This window comes from Ceratotherium simum, chromosome 29 (assembly GCF_057802395.1).
Source record: "Ceratotherium simum simum isolate JZ-2026a chromosome 29, ASM5780239v1, whole genome shotgun sequence".
In the NCBI taxonomy this organism is placed as follows: Eukaryota; Metazoa; Chordata; class Mammalia; order Perissodactyla; family Rhinocerotidae; genus Ceratotherium; species Ceratotherium simum.
The window spans coordinates 34,585,351-34,595,591 of record NC_141928.1 but is presented as its reverse complement, the minus strand read 5'-3'; positions in this window follow the sequence as shown (position 1 = coordinate 34,595,591).

Below are 10,241 nucleotides of genomic sequence, written 5' to 3'. Positions count from 1 at the left end.
TGACTTTCATAATTTTTTAAAGCAATCTGAGAACTCAAATCTTTTAAGATGCGGTTTATCTCAATTATTTACAGCTATAACTGATATATCAGATCTTTATTCTTTCATCTTGTTTTATGTTTTCTATTTTTATGTTTCCTTAGTATTCCTTTGTTTTATAGAGTTTTTTAGGTGGACTGTGCTCTCTTTTTTTCCCTGCTTTTTAATTCTAATAATTGCTCTAGTTTTTTAAAAGCCTCTATTCTCTAATTGTCAGTCAAGTATAAAATGGTACCTGTTACCTTCCTCTACTCTGCACAACCCCTTACAAGTATCCTGATAATAAATCTATCAGTTTATAAATTCCTTTACTATTAACTGGAGTTCTATATCCAGATTATTATCAAATTAGTTTATCCATTACAAATCTCCTTCGATAATCATTTTTGACATCTGCATTCAGTTCTATGGACAGATTTACATTAATTATTTCTGAGTAGTGATCTTCAAATTTTGTTCCATGGAGCCCTCAGGTTCTGAAGAGGTACCTCACAGGTTGACTGTGGGGGGATCACTTCGCTCTTCATACCCTCTTTAACCAGAGAATGACAATTTCTCTGTTTTATAGAAGCTGTTTTATATTTTGTGTGTCATATAAAAATATAAAATTATATTTTATATTTTGGGTTTTCAAGGAAGATTTCCTCTACATGCAGAATTCAGTGACTAAAAATCATTAGATAAACACTGATTTGGACATCTCCCTTTGTTTTTTTTAATGGATGTCATAATAGCTTATAACATTGTGAACTTTTAGTTGTACATTATTGTCAGTCACTACATAAATGTGTCCCTTCACCCCTTGTGCCCACCCTTCCCCCTGGTAACCACCCAACTGTTCTCTCTGTCCGTGTGTTGGTTTATCTTCCACTTATGAGTGAAATCATGCAGTGTTTATCTTTCTCTGCCTGGCTTATTTCGCTTAACATAATACCCTCCAGGTCTATCCATGTTATTGCAAATGGAACGATTTTGTCTTTTTTTATGGCTGAGTAGTATTCCATTGCATATATATATACTACATCTTCTTTATCCAATCATCAGTGGAGGGACACTTGGGTTGCTTCCATGTCTTGGCTATAGTGCATAATGCTGCAATGAACATAGGGGTGCATAAGCCTCTTTTGATTGTTGATTTCAGGTTCTTTGGATAGATACCCAGTAGTGGGATAGCTGAATCATAAGGTATTTCTATTTTTAATTTTTTGAGGAATCTCCATACCGTTTTCCATAGAGGCTGCACCAGTTTGCATTCCCACCAGCAGTGAATGAGGGTTTCCTTTTCTCCACAACCTCTTTAACATTTGGGGTTTTTTTTGTCTTGGTGACATATCCCTATTTTAATTGGTTTCAGACCTAAGGACAATCCTTTCTAGCCTAAGTTCTCCATTAGTAGGCTTTTCCTTCAAGTAATTGTTTTCAAGGAGGGTACATATTTCTGAGTCCTTGCATATCTGAGACATCTTTTTGTTATTTCACAACTTAAAGATGACTAGGCTGGGTATAAAAGTAGTAAGTTACAAACTTTGGTTCTCAAAACTCTGTATATAATATTCCATCTTCTTCTAAATTTAAGCTTTCAGAGTAAAAGCCAGAGAAAAGGCAGATTTTTGTCTTTTTTTTTTAGGTAGTCTGTTTCTTCTGCTTAGATGCTTGTGAAAGTTTTTTCTTATCCTTACAAATTAAAATTGTTGCCAGGATACATTCTTGTGTGTGCCTTTGTGCACTGACTTGTCTGGAACACAATGATTTTTTTCAGTATAGGTCTTACTTCTCATGAATTTTTCCCATTATATCTTTAATTATTGCTTCTTTCCATTAAAGTCTCTTCTTCAAGAATATCAATTATCCGTATACTCTCTGCTTTTTAACATCCATATGTTTTGTATTCTATGGAGAAAGCCAAATATCCCTGAAATCCTCCCGTCTCTGAACCCTCCAATAAATCATTTCAGAAATGAGCTCTTCTCTGGGTCTTCTAGACATTCTTTCCTCCCTTTCAGTAAAGTCTTTTTCACAGACTCCCTGTGGAGTTTTTTCCCCTTCTTATTTATCTTTGAATAAGTTGAAATCTATTCATATTTCGTGTTTAATCAAAAGACAGGAGAATTAAAGTATCCTTGGTTCCATTCTATCTATTAGATGTGCACAGCATCTGGTCCAAGTTCCTGTTTCCAGAGTGACTTCCTCTAACGCATGTCTCTTCAACTGAGGTTCCATCTTGCTCCACCAACATTGTCTGACTTCCTGGTAATGTGACCCTGAAATGTACATAAAAATCTATAATTCCCAGCACGCACTGTTACTGGGGTTTTGGTGGTAGTGGTGGTGGTGGCTGGTTTTGGGGGATTTTTGTTGTTTGTTTGTTTGTTTCTGACCCAACCTAAACCTAAGGAGCTTGACCTGCAAGAAATTTTCCCCTGAAAATACAATATACCTTCACCAGTCCTCCGACTCAGCCAAAGCTGACCTTGTTTTCTGAGAATCCAAGTTGTTTTTTCAGAATTTTAATTTCTCTGGATATGGAATGATGTGACAATACTCTCAACCTCACAAATCAACCAACATGGGTAAAAGCCCACCTGCCCAGTTTTCCTGATAATGGACAGACAGTGGAGAGGACACAGTGCCCTCCCCCGTCATTTCAAGGGGTTTCCGTGTCATGTAGTAAAGCTAACTCAGCGTGCCATCAAAAAGACTTGGGTGGGTTTGTTTCAGTCTTGCTTTATAGTTAGTACAGATTCTTCCCCAATTTTGATAGTCTGTGGTCCACTGTTTTGATTTTCGTGTTTAAATTTTTACATTTTTTTCTTTGTTTTAATAGGTATTTTAGTAGGAAAGTTGTGGAAGACTTCATCAGGGGCTTTTAGCCAGGGTCCATTTTTAGGTGGAGTTCCTATAGCTTCTTAAAGAATAATTAAAACATGTCTGGGGAGGATATTCAGCAACTAAATCAATGCTCAAGATTATTCACTAAACATGTGAAATCTGGGTATCTTAATGTGAAAAGAGAGAAAATATTATTTTTCAGGAGAGAAATAAAATTCCTAACAACTGACTAAGATTCCTCATAGCCATGATGACAAAGAATGGTATTCCCAAAATAAAAGGCTTATGCTGAGAGCTCAAGTTGCTTTCCACCCAAGCAGAATTAAGAGTACCATTCTGCAGATTTGGGATTAATGTCACCACATCGAGTCGTAGCTATAACGCAGGCAATAACGTTCTGTAAAAAAAGAACACCATGTGGCAGCCTTGCTAATCTTCTGGATGAGAATCAGTTGGAATTTGGCAACATGTATTGACATGCCTTGGACTAAAAGGAGTTCTTAACATGACACTGCAGTTTTGGAGGCTATTCAGAATTAATAAAAGATATATGGTCAAATATACTGTGGACTATGGGCAACTACAAAATAGTTGAATGTTAAGCACTTAAGTCAAATGAAATTTTTCACAAAAACTTGGGATAGTTCAAACAAAAGCCTACAGGTAATGGAGACCACAGTTAGTAGCTGATGTCTGTTTGAGTGGGATGTGGGGAAAATGCTGCTAGATGAGGGTCCACTTAAGGTTGAATCTTGTCAACATTTTTTAAAAGAATTTAGGTAAAGTTCTTCAATTAAAGAACTTAAAGAAAGGAATGGGTAGGTGGCTCATTCTGGGAGTTGAAACTGCTTCCACCAAGAATAAAATGTTCCCCCATGAGAAATATGAGCTCTCCGTGTCTAGCACCCTAAATAAAGAAGGCCCAATCACCTTTCTGAGGTCAATGTTAATATCCCCAACCTTCCAAGAGTTGAACAGCTCCAAGTTCTTTACCAGCCAAATGAGCAGAATCTAACAAGAAAGAGCTTGCCTTCACCATGCTAAAGAAAGGCTAAAACTGCAGGCTGCTTAAACCTGATTTCCCAAGTGAGAAATACCATAAAGCAAGACAGGAACAGGGATACAGAAAGGGGATGGGAACTGAGCAGCTGAGACTGGGATGGGATCAGGAGGTGGGCAATATATTTTTAAAAGCAGAACCTCAGTATTCTGGCAACACATAACAGGGAAACATCTTGTTTGAACTAGTCTGTCCTGTCCTTTCAATAGGAGGGGCCCTGCTAATCCTTGGATAAAATTATTTTAGAGGTGAAAGAGAATTTAGAGATTATCTAGTCCAGCCCCCTCACTTGAGGACACTTAGGCCCTGAGTGATTAAAAGACTTGCTGGGCTCATATAGTAAATTAGCTGTAGAGGTGAAATTATAACCCCAAACCTCCTGATGCTCACTGTGATGCTCTTTCCACTCCAACACCAATCTCATCATGGCTCTTTTTGTGGAAATTCTAAGGGAGGCAGCGTGATACAGTGGAAAGAGAACTATATCAACCATAAATTGTGCATTCTAGTCTTCTCTCTCCTAGTTTGAATAATAGAATCCTAGAAGTCAAGACTTTGTTAGGTCAACTGGCCACCCAAAGCGAGAAACCTCTACATAAAATCCATGAGCAACTAGGTGGGCAACCAGGCTTTTGTGAAGCTCTCTCAGGGCTGGATACCTCACGGCCTTAGAGGGAGCTGATACTACTCAATTACCTGAAATCTGCTCCTCTGAAACTTCTATTCTGATCTCCAGGAAGGGGCTTTCATTTCATGCACATGATAGCAGTGCTCATCTAGTTCAACAAACTTTCACTAAAGCCCATGCTTGCTGGACTCTGGAGCTATAAACTTGGAATTATAAACGTGACATTGAGGAACATATAATCTAGTCAGGGAGATGATCCTTAATCACTATCAAATATGATAATGTATGCTGACAATGCGTGCCTACAAGTGTTAAGCACACGTAAACAATCAATATTAGACACTCTTCTTATTAACTATCATATAGCTCTTTTCTCATCTTATGTTCAGACTAAACTTTCACTTCCTTCAAGCATGCAGCATAGAATGTGGCCTGTAGATCAGGGGTCAGCAAACTTTTTTTGTAAAGGGCCAGATGGTAAATACTTTAGGTTTTGGGAGCCATTCATCTCTGTCACAACTACTCAATTCTGCATTTCTAGCATGAAAGCAGACATGGAAAACACGTAAATGAATGGGTGTGGCTGTGTTCCAAGAGAGCTTCATTTATATAAACAGAGGGCTAGCTGGATCTGACCTACAGGCCATAGTTTGCCAACCTCTGCATGAGATGCTTTAGTATCCTCACCACCTTCCTTCAGTTTGTCAATGTCCATTTTAAAATGTGTCATTGAAAGCTAAACACTCTGTTCTAAAGACAGCAAGACCAGTATAAAGTACAATAGGGTTATTAAATATCATGAATAGGATACTATAAGTCAATTGCTACAGTTCAAGATGGTCACTTTTTTAAATAACAAGAGCATTTACATTAACTTATTTTCAGTTTATAATGTGCTTTCAGAAACACTCTCATTTAATTTTACTCACTGCATCTCATTATTGGCTTTTACTAGTTTTGAAGTCAACTAGAAATCCTGGGAGTAAGGATGAGGTGCCTTATTAAAATGAGGGGCATAAGTGAAAGTCAGCATTCTGAAAAATGAGGCACCTCCCGCCCCCTTTTCCCTGGTCAGCTCTCAAAATTCTGAAAAGGAGATTCAAATCTCCTACCCCCACCAGGGCAAGAGATTAAAGGATACCACTCTAGGGAAATAGGCCTTAAAAAAAAGATACTAGCATTTGAGAATCCCCAACTAAACAGCTGGGTTCTTTCTGAATGGATAATGAAATCCACTCCAGCAATTGTCAAGCTCGGCCCATGAATATAAAGTTTTCAATCATCTTTTTAGTGCCTCATTTTTAAATATGAACAGACAGCCAAGGATCACCAGGCATTTCAGCAAAACCTCCAATCAATATTTAAGACAGAGACCAATATAAAGATGCAAAAAAAGGAGAAATAAACCCAAAGAACTAGAAATAATACAAGGAATTTAAAAAGAACCCTCTCCCCAAAATCTGTAATTAATATCTTCAGAGAGATGGTTTTTTAAAAAAATCTATTAGATTCACGAAACAAGAATAAGATGCCATAAAAAAAAAGAGTATTCAGATATTCACAGAATTAAGCAAAAGCTCTAAGTATTTAAAAATATGACAAAAAGAAATAGAAAGATTAGAAGATAAAATTGAGGAAGTCATCCAGAAAGCAGACAAAAAGAAAAATTGAGAGTATCAGTACAGAAGATCTAACATTTAACTAACAGGAATTCCAAAAAGAAAGGACAGAGCTATAGAGGAGAGGACATTATCTAAGAAATAATACAGGCAAATTTCCTAGAACTGAAGGAAATTAGATTCCTGGTTGAAACGGTCCCTAAGAACTCAGCACAATGTGCACAGCGCCTTGGCAAGTTATAGCCCAAGTGTTAGACGTTACTCAGACAACTCATCTTTCTTGACCTGGGCTAGGCACTGGCGGTCTAGCAGCAAACAGGAAAGATGCAATCCCTGACTTTGGAAATTTATAGGCTAATGGAGGATCAGTCTTTTTCACGTATGCCCCAAAAGACTCTCTCCACTAAAAGATACATTTTCCCCCAGACTAAAAAGTGTTTGGGTCTTAGTAAATGATAAGCCTGGTCCAGATAATCATCCTGCTCCATCATGACTAACAGACCACTCATAGCCCCGGTTATCTGGTAGAAACCTAACTTTCCTACTCAAGGAGGTTCCCCCTTCCCCAATTCTCTGAAACAGGTTGTATGTAAATATTTATGCTTTCTTGCTGCAGTCCATCCTGACAACCGACCTTCCCACAGAGCTGGCATAGTAGTAGAAACCATGAGGACAACAACAAATGTGACATACATCTGCCTTATCAAATCCTTTTTGAAAAAAAATAGGATCTAAACTAGCAAATGAGGATAAATAGATATATAAAATTCAGTTTAGCACTTTATTGGTCTTTTTCGTAGATTAATTCTCTGTTACAATCCCATCTAATCCTCTTTCCAATCTTGTGAAGCAGATATTCTTGACCATTGATGTGTGAAGTTCGGGAGGGTATAAGTGACTTACCCAGGGGTCCACAGCTAGGGAATGGTGCTGCTGGAGTCACACTCATGTCCTCTGACTCACATTCCAAGTTCTTCCTTCCATTATACAGGCTTAATTGTACAATGAACACCCCTCTTAAACTCCTCTCACCAAATAAAAAAAACCTTGTGTAAAGTGACACCTATCATAAAATCATCTCCAAAATGAATCGGTACTAATCATGAATCACTAATTAATCTCTGAATTGATACGAAAGAACATTTGATATTGCCAGGAAGCACATATGAGGTACCGAGACCCTAATCTGAGAAAGAGAGCAAACGTAAAGCTCAGCAGCTGGGGATCAGACACCAGCCGCAATTCTGTCTCACGTTCGGTCAAATCATATAACCTCCCTGGACTTACCGGTCCTTATCTGCAAAATGAGAGAAGGAGACTAGAAAGTGCTGGATTCCCTTTCAATTGTAGCACTATTTCTGAAAACACAGGACTTTAATTTAGTCCATGTTTAACTACATTTTCTTAAGTAATTAATAAACATGAAAAATTGTTTAAACTCACTGGTAATCTAAAACACAAATTAAATCAAGAGGCCAATTTGCCTATCAAATTAGCAAATATTTTTAACTTTTAATATTTCTTTAAGATCCAAGTAATACTCGTTTACTGGGAGGGAAATTAGAAACAGAGATACAGAAAAGACTGTCATCCATAATCTTCCAGTCAGAAATAACTACCATTAACATTTTCATGTACGTCCCTCAAAAACAATATCATATTATTCTTTTGTTTTCATAACCAGTTTACTCCCAAAAACATATTGTATCTTTCCTTTTCAACACAGAGCTACACCATCCTTTTATGTGGTTGTATCATCATTTATTTAACCAATTCCCTAGTACTGGACAATATTTATTGCCATTTTGCTATTATAAATAGTGGTGAGGTGAACATCCTTGTACATGTAGTGTGTCTGATTATCTCCTCAGGCTAAAGTCCTGGAAGTGGAATTTCTGGTATGCACATATTTAAAGCTTGTGGCAACTTCTGCCAGACTCTCTCCAGAAGTACATTTCACTCTCCCACCAGCCCCATATGAGACTGCCTATTTCCCATAGCTTCACCAACACTGAGAATAATTATCTTAATTTTTCCCCAACTTGATAGGTAAATCTGTTTAACTTGGAGTTCTTTGTTTACTAGTGAGTTAAAACTTTTCATACGTGGCTATCAAACATTTTTAATTATTTAGTTTTTTATGATGGTTATATCCTTTGCCCATTTTTCTGTTGGAATGTTCATGGCTGGTGAACATTATCGTATTCCCTTGGAATTTTTCACACAAGGAATAACTGAACAAAAAGAAGTTTGTTGAACCTGAAGAAAAGAAGACTCAGGTGAGATATGATTATAAATTATAGACATCTGGAGAACTGCCCTTGATACAGGAGCCTGTGTAGGATGCAGAAGGCAGATTGTCATTTACTAGGTGTTAAAATAGGACAACTGAGATTTGTACAAACCAAATAGCCTGAGACAAGTCTCAAGCTAGACTGGGTGTCATTTGAAGGTGACCTCCCATCCATCCTCCTTGTAGATGGATAGACATGGAATTCTATCCATCCTTCCCCAACCCACAGCAGGGGTCCAGGTTCCAAGCTCATTGATGCCCCAGTCCTTCACAGCTAGTCCAGAAAATCAGGGGTGAGTGAAAGTGAATTCTAGTCTTGAATGATTACCACATTCAGGAAATGTTAGTCACGGCAGAACGGTGCTCATCCCACTTCTTATTACAAATAGTATCACAGAACTCCTGGGGATAATACATGACAAATGACCCTTAACCACAGATTTTTGTCAATGTGTTTTCAGAGGTCTAGTTGCCCATTGTTAAACATGTAAGTAGGAAAGGACCCCTCAGGCTGCCTGGATTCTTCTTCATCCATGGGAACACACTTGCCAGGACCCCAACAGGTCTGATGAGCTGGTATGTGTATTGGCCATTCTATCTTCTTACCACTAACCTTACACAAGGAGTCAAGCTTGGACAGACATTCATGCTAGCTTATTTAAGAAGGATCTGACAAAGCCCTCCAAGAACTAGACACCTAAAGTAATTGGATGCGATCCTCTCTCATCTCTTTACTCCACTATCCCCAGCCAGAGCTGGCAGATCTACCCATGCCAGGATGCCGTGCATTCACTACAGCACTCCTAAAACATAAAAATTCCCATACACAGGGAATTTCTTTGGCCTGCAGGTGAGCATGACATTTCTCCACCTTCTCATTTAAGAAACATTAACAGATTTGATTACTTGATATTTTTAAATTTTATAAATAAAATCATAGCCAAAATAAAAATGCAAGCAACCAACTAGGGAAAATATTTACAGCAAAAATGAAAGATAAATGATTTATATTTTTGTTGTTTGAGAAACTAATTTCTTATGAAAAATGAAAGTCATAAAAGACAATTAACCAAAGAGAAAACATAACTATTATAAAACACATACAGGGCCGGCCCCGTGGCTTGGTGGTTAAGTGAGCGCGCTCCACTGCTGGTGGCCCGGGTTCGGATCCCGGGCTCGCACCGACGCGCTGCTTCTCTGGCCATGCTGAGGCCACGTCCCACATACAGCAACTAGAAGGATGTGCAGCTATGACACACAACTATCTACTGGGGCTTTGGGGGGAAAAAATAAATAAATAAAATCTTTAAAACACATACACAAACTGGCCATCAAAAATGTTCATTCAAATAAAATAAATTTTGAATTTATTTATTTATTTATTTTATTTATTACTTGGCCTCTCAATAAAATGTTTTTAATGGTACTTGTCAAAGCCTCAGAACTATAATTTCCATGGTCCTGAGCATTCCCTGGGAGCTTCTAAAGACTCCCAGAACACCTAGGATTTCGAGGCAGAGTGTGCTTCTTCAGAAGGGATAAGTGACTGAGCGGCAAGTGGAGATCCCTTGAGACTCACTACCACCTCCCCCTGCCCTAGACCACTATCTCCTTTGCCCTCTTGGGCCACCAGCCCTTCCCCCACCCTAGGAGTGAGCTGGCATGAGCCCCTCAGAGCCCATAGGTCCCAATGTGACACATGAGGTTTATCAGCTTCACTTCATCTCTGAACGCCCCCTATCTCTTTCTCTGGTTCTTTCATGATAAGCAGAG